This window comes from Hyla sarda, unplaced genomic scaffold (genome assembly GCF_029499605.1).
Source record: "Hyla sarda isolate aHylSar1 unplaced genomic scaffold, aHylSar1.hap1 scaffold_636, whole genome shotgun sequence".
NCBI lineage: Eukaryota > Metazoa > Chordata > Amphibia > Anura > Hylidae > Hyla > Hyla sarda.
Genome location: NW_026610651.1, coordinates 98,323 through 116,175, shown reverse-complemented (window position 1 = coordinate 116,175; position 17,853 = coordinate 98,323). Strand labels below are relative to the sequence as shown.

The window sequence follows — 17,853 nt, the reverse complement described above, 5'->3', positions numbered from 1 at the left end:
ATGGGGTGCAGGCATGTCCTCTATGCTTACAGCTTCCCGTGGGTGTTGGTTTGATACCGTTTGGGGACAGCCAAGGAGGCATCTGCAGGCAACAAAGGTAGGTGTGTGCTTGTGTGTGTGTTTCCTATGCAGATCCTAAGCCCAGTGTCACATGCAAGTAGGAGGAGTAAGAAGGGTTCCTGGCAAATCCGGGTTATGGATTGCATTTAAAAAGGCCCCGTGGGAGTGCAATGGGCCCCTGTCTTGCTGCTTAGCAATAATGGTATGGGTTTAGGTTCTGCTGTGTGTACTGGTGGTTGACTGCCCCCCAGCCCAGAGTGTGCATGGAAAATTGTCTGGCAGCCTCCCTGACAGCAAGCAGTGATAGTGCCCATGAAGGGGACCTTGTTGGGCCCGCCCCTTTCACGGTTATCGCTTCTCGGCCTTTTGGCTAAGATCAAGTGTAGTATCTGTTCTTATCAGTTTAATATCTGATACGTCCCCTATCTGGGGACCATATATTAAATGGATTTTTGAGAACGGGGGCCGATTTCGAAGCTTGCTTCCGTCGCCCTATGCATTGACCCGATATGGCAGTATCTTCGGGTACAGTGCACCACCCCCTTACAGGGTTAAAAAGAAAGATTCCTACTTTCATTGCTACCTGCTTGCTGGCTAGCCAGCTAGCCAGCCCTGTGGGCCTTGCTGCTGCAGCCAAAAAACAAAAGGTGGTGCTGCTGCTGCTGCTTCTGCTGCTTCTGCTTGTGTCTGGCCGCTGTTGGAGCGTCCAGGCACAGGACTTCTGCTGCTGCTGACTAAATGGCCTCCTTAATTGGATCATTTGAGTAGCCAGCACACCTGTGCAGGTAGGGCATGACATGATAGGCAGCTGCCTTGATAGCGGGTGGGTGCTGAATGTTCCTAATTGACAAAATAAGATTAATGCTTATGAAGAAATATAAAATCTCAGCCCTTCCCCAATATCGCGCCACACCCCTACCCCTTAATTCCCTGGTTGAACTTGATGGACATATGTCTTTTTTCGACCGTACTAACTATGTAACTATGTAACATAACATGGGGGGGGGGGGGGGGTCTCCTGGCTGTTCACACAGGTGTGTCATTGCTGTACATTGACCATGCATTGCTTCTGTGGTATTGCAAAGGCAAAGACAAATGCTTCCAGCCATCCATTGCACTAATGGATTGGTCATCAGCTGGCTGTCTATGTCCCGCATCAATATAGACCAAAGTACAGAGGGTTAGGCTATGCTATTGTGCACCTACCTGATGCATCAGAAGGTGCGAGGCCCTTGCTAAATTCTGTGCACAGACTTTGAGATCTATACTTTAGACTGTATCTAAACCTGCTCCAACATGGACTGACATTCTGGCCTACTTTCAGCCGATGCGACTTGTCTGTCGCTGAACAGTCGCTTTTTATGTATTCAGCACCTATGTATAATGTTGTAAAAATGCTCTAGAAGCTAAAGTCGCAGAAATGTCACACATATTTGGCCTGCAACTTTCTGTGCGACAAATTCAGACAGGAAAAATCAGTATAAATCCTTAGAAAATTATCCCCCAGTGTCTCCATCTGCTGGCGGTATTGAATAAGCATTGCTGCACTGATGGGGTATGCATTAGACGAAAAAAAAGAAGAAAAAGAAGAATAATACGCCCAGAAAAGAGGCGAAAAGGAGAAAAACGTAAAAAAACGTGAAAAAAAAGTAAGAGGAAGAGAAGGGAAAAAAAGGTGGAAATGGGTTTAAAAGTGATTTCGGCGGAGAAATATATATATATATATACTATATATATATATATATATATATATACGCGCACACACACACATATATATAAACGTATTCTCCGTTGAGATATTGCAGCCGCTGCTGTGTCCAGGCCCAGGAGCCTTAGCACTGTGCTGTGATGTCACTCAATACCACTGACATCACTAGGTGTAAACAACATCTCTCCTTTGCTGTGTATGTGACTATGGAGCTGTTTGGTGATGTCGTCTATTATGGCCTTCATAGAAGCAACAGGAGATTGTTGCATCCATCTAGAACCCTCAGAACTACAGTGCTATGATGTCACTCACTTCCACAGGCCTTGCAGAGTGTAAACAACAACAACCCAGCTTTGTTGTGTATGTAACCATAGGGATTTGTGATGTCACCTAGAACCTTCACAGCAGCGACAGCTTTATGAGGAGCATCAGCACTGCTCTGCCTGAGCAGAACCATCACCGCCATAGGTTGTCAAATAACCCGGATTTAACCCACACAGGTAAGTCCAATGGGGTGCAGGCATGTCCTCTATGCTTACAGCTTCCCGTGGGTGTTGGTTTGATACCGTTTGGGGACAGCCAAGGAGGCATCTGCAGGCAACAAAGGTAGGTGTGTGCTTGTGTGTGTGTTTCCTATGCAGATCCTAAGCCCAGTGTCACATGCAAGTAGGAGGAGTAAGAAGGGTTCCTGGCAAATCCGGGTTATGGATTGCATTTAAAAAGGCCCCGTGGGAGTGCAATGGGCCCCTGTCTTGCTGCTTAGCAATAATGGTATGGGTTTAGGTTCTGCTGTGTGTACTGGTGGTTGACTGCCCCCCAGCCCAGAGTGTGCATGGAAAATTGTCTGGCAGCCTCCCTGACAGCAAGCAGTGATAGTGCCCATGAAGGGGACCTTGTTGGGCCCGCCCCTTTCACGGTTATCGCTTCTCGGCCTTTTGGCTAAGATCAAGTGTAGTATCTGTTCTTATCAGTTTAATATCTGATACGTCCCCTATCTGGGGACCATATATTAAATGGATTTTTGAGAACGGGGGCCGATTTCGAAGCTTGCTTCCGTCGCCCTATGCATTGACCCGATATGGCAGTATCTTCGGGTACAGTGCACCACCCCCTTACAGGGTTAAAAAGAAAGATTCCTACTTTCATTGCTACCTGCTTGCTGGCTAGCCAGCTAGCCAGCCCTGTGGGCCTTGCTGCTGCAGCCAAAAAACAAAAGGTGGTGCTGCTGCTGCTGCTTCTGCTGCTTCTGCTTGTGTCTGGCCGCTGTTGGAGCGTCCAGGCACAGGACTTCTGCTGCTGCTGACTAAATGGCCTCCTTAATTGGATCATTTGAGTAGCCAGCACACCTGTGCAGGTAGGGCATGACATGATAGGCAGCTGCCTTGATAGCGGGTGGGTGCTGAATGTTCCTAATTGACAAAATAAGATTAATGCTTATGAAGAAATATAAAATCTCATCCCTTCCCCAATATCGCGCCACACCCCTACCCCTTAATTCCCTGGTTGAACTTGATGGACATATGTCTTTTTTCGACCGTACTAACTATGTAACTATGTAACATAACATGGGGGGGGGGGGTCTCCTGGCTGTTCACACAGGTGTGTCATTGCTGTACATTGACCATGCATTGCTTCTGTGGTATTGCAAAGGCAAAGACAAATGCTTCCAGCCATCCATTGCACTAATGGATTGGTCATCAGCTGGCTGTCTATGTCCCGCATCAATATAGACCAAAGTACAGAGGGTTAGGCTATGCTATTGTGCACCTACCTGATGCATCAGAAGGTGCGAGGCCCTTGCTAAATTCTGTGCACAGACTTTGAGATCTATACTTTAGACTGTATCTAAACCTGCTCCAACATGGACTGACATTCTGGCCTACTTTCAGCCGATGCGACTTGTCTGTCGCTGAACAGTCGCTTTTTATGTATTCAGCACCTATGTATAATGTTGTAAAAATGCTCTAGAAGCTAAAGTCGCAGAAATGTCACACATATTTGGCCTGCAACTTTCTGTGCGACAAATTCAGACAGGAAAAATCAGTATAAATCCTTAGAAAATTATCCCCCAGTGTCTCCATCTGCTGGCGGTATTGAATAAGCATTGCTGCACTGATGGGGTATGCATTAGACGAAAAAAAAGAAGAAAAAGAAGAATAATACGCCCAGAAAAGAGGCGAAAAGGAGAAAAACGTAAAAAAACGTGAAAAAAAAGTAAGAGGAAGAGAAGGGAAAAAAAGGTGGAAATGGGTTTAAAAGTGATTTCGGCGGAGAAATATATATATATATATATATATATATATATATATATATATATATACGCGCACACACACACATATATATAAACGTATTCTCCGTTGAGATATTGCAGCCGCTGCTGTGTCCAGGCCCAGGAGCCTTAGCACTGTGCTGTGATGTCACTCAATACCACTGACATCACTAGGTGTAAACAACATCTCTCCTTTGCTGTGTATGTGACTATGGAGCTGTTTGGTGATGTCGTCTATTATGGCCTTCATAGAAGCAACAGGAGATTGTTGCATCCATCTAGAACCCTCAGAACTACAGTGCTATGATGTCACTCACTTCCACAGGCCTTGCAGAGTGTAAACAACAACAACCCAGCTTTGTTGTGTATGTAACCATAGGGATTTGTGATGTCACCTAGAACCTTCACAGCAGCGACAGCTTTATGAGGAGCATCAGCACTGCTCTGCCTGAGCAGAACCATCACCGCCATAGGTTGTCAAATAACCCGGATTTAACCCACACAGGTAAGTCCAATGGGGTGCAGGCATGTCCTCTATGCTTACAGCTTCCCGTGGGTGTTGGTTTGATACCGTTTGGGGACAGCCAAGGAGGCATCTGCAGGCAACAAAGGTAGGTGTGTGCTTGTGTGTGTGTTTCCTATGCAGATCCTAAGCCCAGTGTCACATGCAAGTAGGAGGAGTAAGAAGGGTTCCTGGCAAATCCGGGTTATGGATTGCATTTAAAAAGGCCCCGTGGGAGTGCAATGGGCCCCTGTCTTGCTGCTTAGCAATAATGGTATGGGTTTAGGTTCTGCTGTGTGTACTGGTGGTTGACTGCCCCCCAGCCCAGAGTGTGCATGGAAAATTGTCTGGCAGCCTCCCTGACAGCAAGCAGTGATAGTGCCCATGAAGGGGACCTTGTTGGGCCCGCCCCTTTCACGGTTATCGCTTCTCGGCCTTTTGGCTAAGATCAAGTGTAGTATCTGTTCTTATCAGTTTAATATCTGATACGTCCCCTATCTGGGGACCATATATTAAATGGATTTTTGAGAACGGGGGCCGATTTCGAAGCTTGCTTCCGTCGCCCTATGCATTGACCCGATATGGCAGTATCTTCGGGTACAGTGCACCACCCCCTTACAGGGTTAAAAAGAAAGATTCCTACTTTCATTGCTACCTGCTTGCTGGCTAGCCAGCTAGCCAGCCCTGTGGGCCTTGCTGCTGCAGCCAAAAAACAAAAGGTGGTGCTGCTGCTGCTGCTTCTGCTGCTTCTGCTTGTGTCTGGCCGCTGTTGGAGCGTCCAGGCACAGGACTTCTGCTGCTGCTGACTAAATGGCCTCCTTAATTGGATCATTTGAGTAGCCAGCACACCTGTGCAGGTAGGGCATGACATGATAGGCAGCTGCCTTGATAGCGGGTGGGTGCTGAATGTTCCTAATTGACAAAATAAGATTAATGCTTATGAAGAAATATAAAATCTCATCCCTTCCCCAATATCGCGCCACACCCCTACCCCTTAATTCCCTGGTTGAACTTGATGGACATATGTCTTTTTTCGACCGTACTAACTATGTAACTATGTAACATAACATGGGGGGGGGGGGGGGGGGGGTCTCCTGGCTGTTCACACAGGTGTGTCATTGCTGTACATTGACCATGCATTGCTTCTGTGGTATTGCAAAGGCAAAGACAAATGCTTCCAGCCATCCATTGCACTAATGGATTGGTCATCAGCTGGCTGTCTATGTCCCGCATCAATATAGACCAAAGTACAGAGGGTTAGGCTATGCTATTGTGCACCTACCTGATGCATCAGAAGGTGCGAGGCCCTTGCTAAATTCTGTGCACAGACTTTGAGATCTATACTTTAGACTGTATCTAAACCTGCTCCAACATGGACTGACATTCTGGCCTACTTTCAGCCGATGCGACTTGTCTGTCGCTGAACAGTCGCTTTTTATGTATTCAGCACCTATGTATAATGTTGTAAAAATGCTCTAGAAGCTAAAGTCGCAGAAATGTCACACATATTTGGCCTGCAACTTTCTGTGCGACAAATTCAGACAGGAAAAATCAGTATAAATCCTTAGAAAATTATCCCCCAGTGTCTCCATCTGCTGGCGGTATTGAATAAGCATTGCTGCACTGATGGGGTATGCATTAGACGAAAAAAAAGAAGAAAAAGAAGAATAATACGCCCAGAAAAGAGGCGAAAAGGAGAAAAACGTAAAAAAACGTGAAAAAAAAGTAAGAGGAAGAGAAGGGAAAAAAAGGTGGAAATGGGTTTAAAAGTGATTTCGGCGGAGAAATATATATATATATATATATATATATATATATATATATATATATACGCGCACACACACACATATATATAAACGTATTCTCCGTTGAGATATTGCAGCCGCTGCTGTGTCCAGGCCCAGGAGCCTTAGCACTGTGCTGTGATGTCACTCAATACCACTGACATCACTAGGTGTAAACAACATCTCTCCTTTGCTGTGTATGTGACTATGGAGCTGTTTGGTGATGTCGTCTATTATGGCCTTCATAGAAGCAACAGGAGATTGTTGCATCCATCTAGAACCCTCAGAACTACAGTGCTATGATGTCACTCACTTCCACAGGCCTTGCAGAGTGTAAACAACAACAACCCAGCTTTGTTGTGTATGTAACCATAGGGATTTGTGATGTCACCTAGAACCTTCACAGCAGCGACAGCTTTATGAGGAGCATCAGCACTGCTCTGCCTGAGCAGAACCATCACCGCCATAGGTTGTCAAATAACCCGGATTTAACCCACACAGGTAAGTCCAATGGGGTGCAGGCATGTCCTCTATGCTTACAGCTTCCCGTGGGTGTTGGTTTGATACCGTTTGGGGACAGCCAAGGAGGCATCTGCAGGCAACAAAGGTAGGTGTGTGCTTGTGTGTGTGTTTCCTATGCAGATCCTAAGCCCAGTGTCACATGCAAGTAGGAGGAGTAAGAAGGGTTCCTGGCAAATCCGGGTTATGGATTGCATTTAAAAAGGCCCCGTGGGAGTGCAATGGGCCCCTGTCTTGCTGCTTAGCAATAATGGTATGGGTTTAGGTTCTGCTGTGTGTACTGGTGGTTGACTGCCCCCCAGCCCAGAGTGTGCATGGAAAATTGTCTGGCAGCCTCCCTGACAGCAAGCAGTGATAGTGCCCATGAAGGGGACCTTGTTGGGCCCGCCCCTTTCACGGTTATCGCTTCTCGGCCTTTTGGCTAAGATCAAGTGTAGTATCTGTTCTTATCAGTTTAATATCTGATACGTCCCCTATCTGGGGACCATATATTAAATGGATTTTTGAGAACGGGGGCCGATTTCGAAGCTTGCTTCCGTCGCCCTATGCATTGACCCGATATGGCAGTATCTTCGGGTACAGTGCACCACCCCCTTACAGGGTTAAAAAGAAAGATTCCTACTTTCATTGCTACCTGCTTGCTGGCTAGCCAGCTAGCCAGCCCTGTGGGCCTTGCTGCTGCAGCCAAAAAACAAAAGGTGGTGCTGCTGCTGCTGCTTCTGCTGCTTCTGCTTGTGTCTGGCCGCTGTTGGAGCGTCCAGGCACAGGACTTCTGCTGCTGCTGACTAAATGGCCTCCTTAATTGGATCATTTGAGTAGCCAGCACACCTGTGCAGGTAGGGCATGACATGATAGGCAGCTGCCTTGATAGCGGGTGGGTGCTGAATGTTCCTAATTGACAAAATAAGATTAATGCTTATGAAGAAATATAAAATCTCATCCCTTCCCCAATATCGCGCCACACCCCTACCCCTTAATTCCCTGGTTGAACTTGATGGACATATGTCTTTTTTCGACCGTACTAACTATGTAACTATGTAACATAACATGGGGGGGGGGGGGGGGGTCTCCTGGCTGTTCACACAGGTGTGTCATTGCTGTACATTGACCATGCATTGCTTCTGTGGTATTGTAAAGGCAAAGACAAATGCTTCCAGCCATCCATTGCACAATGGATTGGTCATCAGCTGGCTGTCTATGTCCCGCATCAATATAGACCAAAGTACAGAGGGTTAGGCTATGCTATTGTGCACCTACCTGATGCATCAGAAGGTGCGAGGCCCTTGCTAAATTCTGTGCACAGACTTTGAGATCTATACTTTAGACTGTATCTAAACCTGCTCCAACATGGACTGACATTCTGGCCTACTTTCAGCCGATGCGACTTGTCTGTCGCTGAACAGTCGCTTTTTATGTATTCAGCACCTATGTATAATGTTGTAAAAATGCTCTAGAAGCTAAAGTCGCAGAAATGTCACACATATTTGGCCTGCAACTTTCTGTGCGACAAATTCAGACAGGAAAAATCAGTATAAATCCTTAGAAAATTATCCCCCAGTGTCTCCATCTGCTGGCGGTATTGAATAAGCATTGCTGCACTGATGGGGTATGCATTAGACGAAAAAAAAAGAAGAAAAAGAAGAATAATACGCCCAGAAAAGAGGCGAAAAGGAGAAAAACGTAAAAAAACGTGAAAAAAAAGTAAGAGGAAGAGAAGGGAAAAAAAGGTGGAAATGGGTTTAAAAGTGATTTCGGCGGAGAAATATATATATATATATATATATATATATATATATATATATACGCGCACACACACACATATATATAAACGTATTCTCCGTTGAGATATTGCAGCCGCTGCTGTGTCCAGGCCCAGGAGCCTTAGCACTGTGCTGTGATGTCACTCAATACCACTGACATCACTAGGTGTAAACAACATCTCTCCTTTGCTGTGTATGTGACTATGGAGCTGTTTGGTGATGTCGTCTATTATGGCCTTCATAGAAGCAACAGGAGATTGTTGCATCCATCTAGAACCCTCAGAACTACAGTGCTATGATGTCACTCACTTCCACAGGCCTTGCAGAGTGTAAACAACAACAACCCAGCTTTGTTGTGTATGTAACCATAGGGATTTGTGATGTCACCTAGAACCTTCACAGCAGCGACAGCTTTATGAGGAGCATCAGCACTGCTCTGCCTGAGCAGAACCATCACCGCCATAGGTTGTCAAATAACCCGGATTTAACCCACACAGGTAAGTCCAATGGGGTGCAGGCATGTCCTCTATGCTTACAGCTTCCCGTGGGTGTTGGTTTGATACCGTTTGGGGACAGCCAAGGAGGCATCTGCAGGCAACAAAGGTAGGTGTGTGCTTGTGTGTGTGTTTCCTATGCAGATCCTAAGCCCAGTGTCACATGCAAGTAGGAGGAGTAAGAAGGGTTCCTGGCAAATCCGGGTTATGGATTGCATTTAAAAAGGCCCCGTGGGAGTGCAATGGGCCCCTGTCTTGCTGCTTAGCAATAATGGTATGGGTTTAGGTTCTGCTGTGTGTACTGGTGGTTGACTGCCCCCCAGCCCAGAGTGTGCATGGAAAATTGTCTGGCAGCCTCCCTGACAGCAAGCAGTGATAGTGCCCATGAAGGGGACCTTGTTGGGCCCGCCCCTTTCACGGTTATCGCTTCTCGGCCTTTTGGCTAAGATCAAGTGTAGTATCTGTTCTTATCAGTTTAATATCTGATACGTCCCCTATCTGGGGACCATATATTAAATGGATTTTTGAGAACGGGGGCCGATTTCGAAGCTTGCTTCCGTCGCCCTATGCATTGACCCGATATGGCAGTATCTTCGGGTACAGTGCACCACCCCCTTACAGGGTTAAAAAGAAAGATTCCTACTTTCATTGCTACCTGCTTGCTGGCTAGCCAGCTAGCCAGCCCTGTGGGCCTTGCTGCTGCAGCCAAAAAACAAAAGGTGGTGCTGCTGCTGCTGCTTCTGCTGCTTCTGCTTGTGTCTGGCCGCTGTTGGAGCGTCCAGGCACAGGACTTCTGCTGCTGCTGACTAAATGGCCTCCTTAATTGGATCATTTGAGTAGCCAGCACACCTGTGCAGGTAGGGCATGACATGATAGGCAGCTGCCTTGATAGCGGGTGGGTGCTGAATGTTCCTAATTGACAAAATAAGATTAATGCTTATGAAGAAATATAAAATCTCATCCCTTCCCCAATATCGCGCCACACCCCTACCCCTTAATTCCCTGGTTGAACTTGATGGACATATGTCTTTTTTCGACCGTACTAACTATGTAACTATGTAACATAACATGGGGGGGGGGGGGGGGGGGTCTCCTGGCTGTTCACACAGGTGTGTCATTGCTGTACATTGACCATGCATTGCTTCTGTGGTATTGCAAAGGCAAAGACAAATGCTTCCAGCCATCCATTGCACTAATGGATTGGTCATCAGCTGGTCTATGTCCCGCATCAATATAGACCAAAGTACAGAGGGTTAGGCTATGCTATTGTGCACCTACCTGATGCATCAGAAGGTGCGAGGCCCTTGCTAAATTCTGTGCACAGACTTTGAGATCTATACTTTAGACTGTATCTAAACCTGCTCCAACATGGACTGACATTCTGGCCTACTTTCAGCCGATGCGACTTGTCTGTCGCTGAACAGTCGCTTTTTATGTATTCAGCACCTATGTATAATGTTGTAAAAATGCTCTAGAAGCTAAAGTCGCAGAAATGTCACACATATTTGGCCTGCAACTTTCTGTGCGACAAATTCAGACAGGAAAAATCAGTATAAATCCTTAGAAAATTATCCCCCAGTGTCTCCATCTGCTGGCGGTATTGAATAAGCATTGCTGCACTGATGGGGTATGCATTAGACGAAAAAAAAGAAGAAAAAGAAGAATAATACGCCCAGAAAAGAGGCGAAAAGGAGAAAAACGTAAAAAAACGTGAAAAAAAAGTAAGAGGAAGAGAAGGGAAAAAAAGGTGGAAATGGGTTTAAAAGTGATTTCGGCGGAGAAATATATATATATATATATATATATATATATATATATATATATATACGCGCACACACACACATATATATAAACGTATTCTCCGTTGAGATATTGCAGCCGCTGCTGTGTCCAGGCCCAGGAGCCTTAGCACTGTGCTGTGATGTCACTCAATACCACTGACATCACTAGGTGTAAACAACATCTCTCCTTTGCTGTGTATGTGACTATGGAGCTGTTTGGTGATGTCGTCTATTATGGCCTTCATAGAAGCAACAGGAGATTGTTGCATCCATCTAGAACCCTCAGAACTACAGTGCTATGATGTCACTCACTTCCACAGGCCTTGCAGAGTGTAAACAACAACAACCCAGCTTTGTTGTGTATGTAACCATAGGGATTTGTGATGTCACCTAGAACCTTCACAGCAGCGACAGCTTTATGAGGAGCATCAGCACTGCTCTGCCTGAGCAGAACCATCACCGCCATAGGTTGTCAAATAACCCGGATTTAACCCACACAGGTAAGTCCAATGGGGTGCAGGCATGTCCTCTATGCTTACAGCTTCCCGTGGGTGTTGGTTTGATACCGTTTGGGGACAGCCAAGGAGGCATCTGCAGGCAACAAAGGTAGGTGTGTGCTTGTGTGTGTGTTTCCTATGCAGATCCTAAGCCCAGTGTCACATGCAAGTAGGAGGAGTAAGAAGGGTTCCTGGCAAATCCGGGTTATGGATTGCATTTAAAAAGGCCCCGTGGGAGTGCAATGGGCCCCTGTCTTGCTGCTTAGCAATAATGGTATGGGTTTAGGTTCTGCTGTGTGTACTAGTGGTTGACTGCCCCCCAGCCCAGAGTGTGCATGGAAAATTGTCTGGCAGCCTCCCTGACAGCAAGCAGTGATAGTGCCCATGAAGGGGACCTTGTTGGGCCCGCCCCTTTCACGGTTATCGCTTCTCGGCCTTTTGGCTAAGATCAAGTGTAGTATCTGTTCTTATCAGTTTAATATCTGATACGTCCCCTATCTGGGGACCATATATTAAATGGATTTTTGAGAACGGGGGCCGATTTCGAAGCTTGCTTCCGTCGCCCTATGCATTGACCCGATATGGCAGTATCTTCGGGTACAGTGCACCACCCCCTTACAGGGTTAAAAAGAAAGATTCCTACTTTCATTGCTACCTGCTTGCTGGCTAGCCAGCTAGCCAGCCCTGTGGGCCTTGCTGCTGCAGCCAAAAAACAAAAGGTGGTGCTGCTGCTGCTGCTTCTGCTGCTTCTGCTTGTGTCTGGCCGCTGTTGGAGCGTCCAGGCACAGGACTTCTGCTGCTGCTGACTAAATGGCCTCCTTAATTGGATCATTTGAGTAGCCAGCACACCTGTGCAGGTAGGGCATGACATGATAGGCAGCTGCCTTGATAGCGGGTGGGTGCTGAATGTTCCTAATTGACAAAATAAGATTAATGCTTATGAAGAAATATAAAATCTCATCCCTTCCCCAATATCGCGCCACACCCCTACCCCTTAATTCCCTGGTTGAACTTGATGGACATATGTCTTTTTTCGACCGTACTAACTATGTAACTATGTAACATAACATGGGGGGGGGGGGGGGTCTCCTGGCTGTTCACACAGGTGTGTCATTGCTGTACATTGACCATGCATTGCTTCTGTGGTATTGTAAAGGCAAAGACAAATGCTTCCAGCCATCCATTGCACTAATGGATTGGTCATCAGCTGGCTGTCTATGTCCCGCATCAATATAGACCAAAGTACAGAGGGTTAGGCTATGCTATTGTGCACCTACCTGATGCATCAGAAGGTGCGAGGCCCTTGCTAAATTCTGTGCACAGACTTTGAGATCTATACTTTAGACTGTATCTAAACCTGCTCCAACATGGACTGACATTCTGGCCTACTTTCAGCCGATGCGACTTGTCTGTCGCTGAACAGTCGCTTTTTATGTATTCAGCACCTATGTATAATGTTGTAAAAATGCTCTAGAAGCTAAAGTCGCAGAAATGTCACACATATTTGGCCTGCAACTTTCTGTGCGACAAATTCAGACAGGAAAAATCAGTATAAATCCTTAGAAAATTATCCCCCAGTGTCTCCATCTGCTGGCGGTATTGAATAAGCATTGCTGCACTGATGGGGTATGCATTAGACGAAAAAAAAAGAAGAAAAAGAAGAATAATACGCCCAGAAAAGAGGCGAAAAGGAGAAAAACGTAAAAAAACGTGAAAAAAAAGTAAGAGGAAGAGAAGGGAAAAAAAGGTGGAAATGGGTTTAAAAGTGATTTCGGCGGAGAATATATATATATATATATATATATATATATATATACGCGCACACACACACATATATATAAACGTATTCTCCGTTGAGATATTGCAGCCGCTGCTGTGTCCAGGCCCAGGAGCCTTAGCACTGTGCTGTGATGTCACTCAATACCACTGACATCACTAGGTGTAAACAACATCTCTCCTTTGCTGTGTATGTGACTATGGAGCTGTTTGGTGATGTCGTCTATTATGGCCTTCATAGAAGCAACAGGAGATTGTTGCATCCATCTAGAACCCTCAGAACTACAGTGCTATGATGTCACTCACTTCCACAGGCCTTGCAGAGTGTAAACAACAACAACCCAGCTTTGTTGTGTATGTAACCATAGGGATTTGTGATGTCACCTAGAACCTTCACAGCAGCGACAGCTTTATGAGGAGCATCAGCACTGCTCTGCCTGAGCAGAACCATCACCGCCATAGGTTGTCAAATAACCCGGATTTAACCCACACAGGTAAGTCCAATGGGGTGCAGGCATGTCCTCTATGCTTACAGCTTCCCGTGGGTGTTGGTTTGATACCGTTTGGGGACAGCCAAGGAGGCATCTGCAGGCAACAAAGGTAGGTGTGTGCTTGTGTGTGTGTTTCCTATGCAGATCCTAAGCCCAGTGTCACATGCAAGTAGGAGGAGTAAGAAGGGTTCCTGGCAAATCCGGGTTATGGATTGCATTTAAAAAGGCCCCGTGGGAGTGCAATGGGCCCCTGTCTTGCTGCTTAGCAATAATGGTATGGGTTTAGGTTCTGCTGTGTGTACTGGTGGTTGACTGCCCCCCAGCCCAGAGTGTGCATGGAAAATTGTCTGGCAGCCTCCCTGACAGCAAGCAGTGATAGTGCCCATGAAGGGGACCTTGTTGGGCCCGCCCCTTTCACGGTTATCGCTTCTCGGCCTTTTGGCTAAGATCAAGTGTAGTATCTGTTCTTATCAGTTTAATATCTGATACGTCCCCTATCTGGGGACCATATATTAAATGGATTTTTGAGAACGGGGGCCGATTTCGAAGCTTGCTTCCGTCGCCCTATGCATTGACCCGATATGGCAGTATCTTCGGGTACAGTGCACCACCCCCTTACAGGGTTAAAAAGAAAGATTCCTACTTTCATTGCTACCTGCTTGCTGGCTAGCCAGCTAGCCAGCCCTGTGGGCCTTGCTGCTGCAGCCAAAAAACAAAAGGTGGTGCTGCTGCTGCTGCTTCTGCTGCTTCTGCTTGTGTCTGGCCGCTGTTGGAGCGTCCAGGCACAGGACTTCTGCTGCTGCTGACTAAATGGCCTCCTTAATTGGATCATTTGAGTAGCCAGCACACCTGTGCAGGTAGGGCATGACATGATAGGCAGCTGCCTTGATAGCGGGTGGGTGCTGAATGTTCCTAATTGACAAAATAAGATTAATGCTTATGAAGAAATATAAAATCTCATCCCTTCCCCAATATCGCGCCACACCCCTACCCCTTAATTCCCTGGTTGAACTTGATGGACATATGTCTTTTTTCGACCGTACTAACTATGTAACTATGTAACATAACATGGGGGGGGGGGGGGGGGGGTCTCCTGGCTGTTCACACAGGTGTGTCATTGCTGTACATTGACCATGCATTGCTTCTGTGGTATTGCAAAGGCAAAGACAAATGCTTCCAGCCATCCATTGCACTAATGGATTGGTCATCAGCTGGCTGTCTATGTCCCGCATCAATATAGACCAAAGTACAGAGGGTTAGGCTATGCTATTGTGCACCTACCTGATGCATCAGAAGGTGCGAGGCCCTTGCTAAATTCTGTGCACAGACTTTGAGATCTATACTTTAGACTGTATCTAAACCTGCTCCAACATGGACTGACATTCTGGCCTACTTTCAGCCGATGCGACTTGTCTGTCGCTGAACAGTCGCTTTTTATGTATTCAGCACCTATGTATAATGTTGTAAAAATGCTCTAGAAGCTAAAGTCGCAGAAATGTCACACATATTTGGCCTGCAACTTTCTGTGCGACAAATTCAGACAGGAAAAATCAGTATAAATCCTTAGAAAATTATCCCCCAGTGTCTCCATCTGCTGGCGGTATTGAATAAGCATTGCTGCACTGATGGGGTATGCATTAGACGAAAAAAAAGAAGAAAAAGAAGAATAATACGCCCAGAAAAGAGGCGAAAAGGAGAAAAACGTAAAAAAACGTGAAAAAAAAGTAAGAGGAAGAGAAGGGAAAAAAAGGTGGAAATGGGTTTAAAAGTGATTTCGGCGGAGAATATATATATATATATATATATATATATATATATATATATATATATATATATATATATATACGCGCACACACACACATATATATAAACGTATTCTCCGTTGAGATATTGCAGCCGCTGCTGTGTCCAGGCCCAGGAGCCTTAGCACTGTGCTGTGATGTCACTCAATACCACTGACATCACTAGGTGTAAACAACATCTCTCCTTTGCTGTGTATGTGACTATGGAGCTGTTTGGTGATGTCGTCTATTATGGCCTTCATAGAAGCAACAGGAGATTGTTGCATCCATCTAGAACCCTCAGAACTACAGTGCTATGATGTCACTCACTTCCACAGGCCTTGCAGAGTGTAAACAACAACAACCCAGCTTTGTTGTGTATGTAACCATAGGGATTTGTGATGTCACCTAGAACCTTCACAGCAGCGACAGCTTTATGAGGAGCATCAGCACTGCTCTGCCTGAGCAGAACCATCACCGCCATAGGTTGTCAAATAACCCGGATTTAACCCACACAGGTAAGTCCAATGGGGTGCAGGCATGTCCTCTATGCTTACAGCTTCCCGTGGGTGTTGGTTTGATACCGTTTGGGGACAGCCAAGGAGGCATCTGCAGGCAACAAAGGTAGGTGTGTGCTTGTGTGTGTGTTTCCTATGCAGATCCTAAGCCCAGTGTCACATGCAAGTAGGAGGAGTAAGAAGGGTTCCTGGCAAATCCGGGTTATGGATTGCATTTAAAAAGGCCCCGTGGGAGTGCAATGGGCCCCTGTCTTGCTGCTTAGCAATAATGGTATGGGTTTAGGTTCTGCTGTGTGTACTGGTGGTTGACTGCCCCCCAGCCCAGAGTGTGCATGGAAAATTGTCTGGCAGCCTCCCTGACAGCAAGCAGTGATAGTGCCCATGAAGGGGACCTTGTTGGGCCCGCCCCTTTCACGGTTATCGCTTCTCGGCCTTTTGGCTAAGATCAAGTGTAGTATCTGTTCTTATCAGTTTAATATCTGATACGTCCCCTATCTGGGGACCATATATTAAATGGATTTTTGAGAACGGGGGCCGATTTCGAAGCTTGCTTCCGTCGCCCTATGCATTGACCCGATATGGCAGTATCTTCGGGTACAGTGCACCACCCCCTTACAGGGTTAAAAAGAAAGATTCCTACTTTCATTGCTACCTGCTTGCTGGCTAGCCAGCTAGCCAGCCCTGTGGGCCTTGCTGCTGCAGCCAAAAAACAAAAGGTGGTGCTGCTGCTGCTGCTTCTGCTGCTTCTGCTTGTGTCTGGCCGCTGTTGGAGCGTCCAGGCACAGGACTTCTGCTGCTGCTGACTAAATGGCCTCCTTAATTGGATCATTTGAGTAGCCAGCACACCTGTGCAGGTAGGGCATGACATGATAGGCAGCTGCCTTGATAGCGGGTGGGTGCTGAATGTTCCTAATTGACAAAATAAGATTAATGCTTATGAAGAAATATAAAATCTCATCCCTTCCCCAATATCGCGCCACACCCCTACCCCTTAATTCCCTGGTTGAACTTGATGGACATATGTCTTTTTTCGACCGTACTAACTATGTAACTATGTAACATAACATGGGGGGGGGGGGGGGTCTCCTGGCTGTTCACACAGGTGTGTCATTGCTGTACATTGACCATGCATTGCTTCTGTGGTATTGCAAAGGCAAAGACAAATGCTTCCAGCCATCCATTGCACTAATGGATTGGTCATCAGCTGGCTGTCTATGTCCCGCATCAATATAGACCAAAGTACAGAGGGTTAGGCTATGCTATTGTGCACCTACCTGAGGCATCAGAAGGTGCGAGGCCCTTGCTAAATTCTGTGCACAGACTTTGAGATCTATACTTTAGACTGTATCTAAACCTGCTCCAACATGGACTGACATTCTGGCCTACTTTCAGCCGATGCGACTTGTCTGTCGCTGAACAGTCGCTTTTTATGTATTCAGCACCTATGTATAATGTTGTAAAAATGCTCTAGAAGCTAAAGTCGCAGAAATGTCACACATATTTGGCCTGCAACTTTCTGTGCGACAAATTCAGACAGGAAAAATCAGTATAAATCCTTAGAAAATTATCCCCCAGTGTCTCCATCTGCTGGCGGTATTGAATAAGCATTGCTGCACTGATGGGGTATGCATTAGACGAAAAAAAAGAAGAAAAAGAAGAATAATACGCCCAGAAAAGAGGCGAAAAGGAGAAAAACTTAAAAAAACGTGAAAAAAAAGTAAGAGGAAGAGAAGGGAAAAAAAGGTGGAAATGGGTTTAAAAGTGATTTCGGCGGAGAAATATATATATATATATATATATATATATATATATATATATATATACGCGCACACACACACATATATATAAACGTATTCTCCGTTGAGATATTGCAGCCGCTGCTGTGTCCAGGCCCAGGAGCCTTAGCACTGTGC

General features: G+C 46.1%; 8 non-coding genes across 8 annotated transcripts; all 8 read left to right on the top strand.

Moving 5' to 3' along the window:
• The first annotated feature begins 410 nt into the window (after positions 1-410).
• Positions 411-601, top strand: LOC130342134 (U2 spliceosomal RNA). The gene has a single exon (XR_008881846.1). It is a non-coding gene; the product is annotated as a U2 spliceosomal RNA (small nuclear RNA).
• A 2,086-nt stretch (positions 602-2,687) lies between these two features.
• On the top strand, positions 2,688-2,878 carry LOC130342133 (U2 spliceosomal RNA). The gene has a single exon (XR_008881845.1). It is a non-coding gene; the product is annotated as a U2 spliceosomal RNA (small nuclear RNA).
• Positions 2,879-4,961: 2,083 nt separating this feature from the next.
• Positions 4,962-5,152, top strand: LOC130342132 (U2 spliceosomal RNA). The gene has a single exon (XR_008881844.1). It is a non-coding gene; the product is annotated as a U2 spliceosomal RNA (small nuclear RNA).
• Positions 5,153-7,243: 2,091 nt separating this feature from the next.
• On the top strand, positions 7,244-7,434 carry LOC130342130 (U2 spliceosomal RNA). Its single transcript, XR_008881843.1, has one exon. It is a non-coding gene; the product is annotated as a U2 spliceosomal RNA (small nuclear RNA).
• A 2,084-nt stretch (positions 7,435-9,518) lies between these two features.
• On the top strand, positions 9,519-9,709 carry LOC130342128 (U2 spliceosomal RNA). The gene has a single exon (XR_008881841.1). It is a non-coding gene; the product is annotated as a U2 spliceosomal RNA (small nuclear RNA).
• A 2,087-nt stretch (positions 9,710-11,796) lies between these two features.
• LOC130342127 (U2 spliceosomal RNA) lies at positions 11,797-11,987 on the top strand. The gene has a single exon (XR_008881840.1). It is a non-coding gene; the product is annotated as a U2 spliceosomal RNA (small nuclear RNA).
• Positions 11,988-14,063: 2,076 nt separating this feature from the next.
• Positions 14,064-14,254, top strand: LOC130342126 (U2 spliceosomal RNA). The gene has a single exon (XR_008881839.1). It is a non-coding gene; the product is annotated as a U2 spliceosomal RNA (small nuclear RNA).
• A 2,105-nt stretch (positions 14,255-16,359) lies between these two features.
• LOC130342125 (U2 spliceosomal RNA) lies at positions 16,360-16,550 on the top strand. The gene has a single exon (XR_008881838.1). It is a non-coding gene; the product is annotated as a U2 spliceosomal RNA (small nuclear RNA).
• Positions 16,551-17,853: the final 1,303 nt, after the last annotated feature.